This window comes from Psammomys obesus, unplaced genomic scaffold (genome assembly GCF_907164565.1).
Source record: "Psammomys obesus unplaced genomic scaffold, mPsaObe1.curated_primary_1811, whole genome shotgun sequence".
Classification (NCBI taxonomy): domain Eukaryota; kingdom Metazoa; phylum Chordata; class Mammalia; order Rodentia; family Muridae; genus Psammomys; species Psammomys obesus.
The window spans coordinates 20,847,059-20,850,593 of record NW_026596117.1 but is presented as its reverse complement, the minus strand read 5'-3'; positions in this window follow the sequence as shown (position 1 = coordinate 20,850,593).

Genomic DNA, 3,535 nt, shown 5'->3' with positions numbered 1-3,535 from the left:
TGTGTGTGTGTGTGTGTGTGTGTGTGTGTGTGTGTGTGTGTGTGTGTAGAAATTAGTTCTCGATGCATCCCTGGTGCAGGTGATTGATAATTTCCAACTACTAAAGAATAATAAGGGAAATCTACGGTGTTATGTGTTTTGATTTTAAATATTCAAGTAATCTTACTAATGAATATGGCTGGGGAAATGGATTTTGGGGTTCGTAATTTAACTATTAACAGGATAACTTTTAATCTGACAAATTAGTTGTAGCAACTGAGGGAGGCATATAGATTATTTCTGGTGATAATGTTTATTCATGTGCATATTACCTTCTGCTTCCCCATGTCCAAAAACTCAGTATTTGATGCATGTGATTTGCAACAAGCAGAACAGGCTAGGAGATAGGATTCCATTTGCGTTGGAGGACTCAGCTTGTTTATAAAGAAGGAACTGGGTGTGTGTGTGAAGGAGGTCACTGTTTTGCAGAAGGTGGGTGAGCTTAAACACAGCTTACCGGCTACAAATGTAAAATCAAATGTCTTTGTGTAAGGAAAGGTTGAATCATTTGGAAGTCCTTATTTTGGTCTTTATGTGAGTTCATGTGCCTTTGCTGGGGTTCTGGAGCATTCCTTGTGGTCACCTCAACTTCTTTCATTTGTTAGAAATTAATTAGTTTTAATAGCTGGAGAAATAGTAGCTTGTTAATATCACTGAAGTTTCACATCATAAGCAGATTCCTTACATAAGGGTGGGGAAAGGACAGTGTGTGGCCCACCAGTAGTCTGTCTTTTGCAAGGTGCAGGGAGCTGAGCTGCAGGCTGTAGAACTGAGGTGACGAAGTGCATGATAGTGGTCACTCAGTTACTGCAAGATAGTACTGAATATACTTTCTTTACCATGGCATTAGATAAATATCCTTTAAACAAGCTGTGAAACCATGTCTCAGAACCCATGTTTACTTTTGAACCCCTTGTCTTTAGGCCTGTAGATTGCATTCTCATTGTGTCAAATGTTGTAACAAGTGAAGTTGTATTAGGAAGGACACTGTACACTGTCCACATTTTTCAAAATCTGAGAAATTTAGGATACCCTCTAAAGAAAATGGAAGTATCATCGTGGGAACAAGTCCTACTTGCAGCACAAGGGGACTTTTGGGGAATGTAGCCCTGTGGTCTTTGTAAGGAAAGGGACCTCATGACATGGTGTGGCTTAGTCAGTGCTCCTTGAAGGATGCAGTTAAGATAAATTATGTTTCGCTATTGTCACATCAGCCTGATCTGTTTAATACAAGATATGTGCATGTTTTTACATACTTGGACTGACCCATTGGGGGAACTGGGAAAACTTCCAAGTTCTGAGGGAGAGTATTGGCGCTCTAAAAATATTTACCTAATTAGCAAGTGGTTAGAGGGTCTGCCAAAACCAGGTGAAAGCACTTTTTGCAAAAGGTGCTTCTGGTCACACACAGCTTGAACTTGGGGCACAAGACCGAAGACAAAGCTCAGAAAACTTGGTACTAATAAGAGACACCACATAAACTAGCACCCTAAAGGACTTCACCCTTGAAGACAAATAATGTTGTCTTCACACCAGAAGGCTGCAAAGAATATTGCCTTGGCCATGAGCAAAAGTTTTAATCTTTAGTTTTCATAGATTAACAGCCGAAAACCACATAACTCATGGTAACCAACAAGCAACAAAACCACCTCCCTCCCCAGGGAGGGACTGTGTTTAAGTGTCCCCAGACTGGTAATGCCATTGTTAGCTCCCTGGTAGAGGCTGAGGGGGATCTCAGAGAACACACCTTCATCCTGGAGGATGACGTGACGCCTTTGTACCCAGCAATATAGAGGAATTGTGGAAGACTGAAGGATGAACTGTGTCAAACAAACCATCGGGCACAGTCTCCAAATTACAGAGTGTGGGAAGCGAACAAGAGGATTTCTTCAGAACCAGTTGCAGAAAAGAACACAGGTGAAAGGAGGACTTGCACATCAGGGCTTGAAACGTGTCAACCAGTCTTATTTGTGGACTTTATTTGGGGATTGGCTCAGCAAAAAAAGCAAACTGTATGGCAATAAAAGATGATTAACTGTGAGCGCCTACTGGGTGCATAGTTACGCTGAACTTCAGCATGCGTTTGCCGTTCTAAAAATTGCATACTGAAAATGGTACTGTTGGCATTGACTTCAAAATAGGTGGTGGCTGGTGGGAGAAACTAGCGCCATAGCCCAGTGGTGAGCACTTGCCTAGCACAAAGTGGAGTTGGCCCCCAGCCAGAGGGAATGGAGGGAATGGGGAGGGAATCAAGACTGAACACAGGCTGTTGTGCACACTCTCATTCTAGCACTTAAGGGGAAGAGGTAGGAGAATCATGAAATTGAGGTTACCCTGGGCTGTATGGGGAGATCCTGCCTCAAAAAGAGAAATGAGTTTGGACATAAGTTAGTAACTGTTGATGAGCATTGATTTTGAATACACTTAAGACTGTACAGGCATTTTTTGGTTGTGCTGTGATTTTGTGTGTGTCTGTTCTGTCTTCTGAGACGTGGTCTCACTAGGTGGCCCAGACTTTTGAGTTTCTTTTGTTTCAGCCTTACATATGTAGGAAATGCAGATATGTTGGTGTACTTTAAAAAGGGTCTATTTCTTACTTACACAGCGTTCTGCCTGCAGGTGTGCCTACAGGCCAGAAGAGGGCACCAGATCTCATTATAGATGGTTGTGAGCCACCACGTGGTTGCTGGAAATAGAACTCAGAACCTTTGGAAGAACAGCCAGTGTTCCTAACCTCTGAGCCAACTCTCCCGCCCTTGTTGGTATACTTTTAAAAATTATTTTATTTACGTTTTTTAATATCTCTTTCTCCCCTCTTCACTTCCAATTCCAGTACCGGAACAGCAGGTAGAGGAGAAAGGTCAGTGGGGAGAGGAAGTATAGTTCTCCTTAGCTACCTCCTGCTGTTTAGGGTCATTGGGTTTCTTGGGGCCAAGTCCAAGCTTCACTGCAGGATATCGGACTTCTCATGCTGTATCAAGAGCAACTAGGAGCAGCAGGAGCAAGCACCAGCGGCCTTCTTCTTGGAACACCCTTTCTATCTCTGGCGTTTATTCTCTGTCCAGAGTCCTCAGAACTAAACTATCTGCTGCTGGCAAAGAGCCCCTCTCAGGGCCCAGAAATACTTTGCTACTGTGGACAGTCTGAATCAGCCCCATATTCCACACCTGGGATTAAAACAAAAACATGGAGCTGGAAAGATGGCTCAATGGTTAAGAGCACTGGTTGTTCTTCCAGAGGACCTGGGTTCACTTCCCAGCACCTACATGGCAGGTCACAACTGTCTATAACTCCAGTTCCAGAAGATCCAGATCCAGTGACCTCACACAGACAGACATGTATACCAAACACACATAAAAATTAAAAATTATTAAAACCATGTTGACAATAACAAGTTTTTAAAGACAACAAAACTTTCAACTACATCCTCCCCCCCCCTTTAGTCTAAGAAAATGGCTTTTTTTTTTTTTTTTTTTTTTTTTTTTTTTTTTTTTTT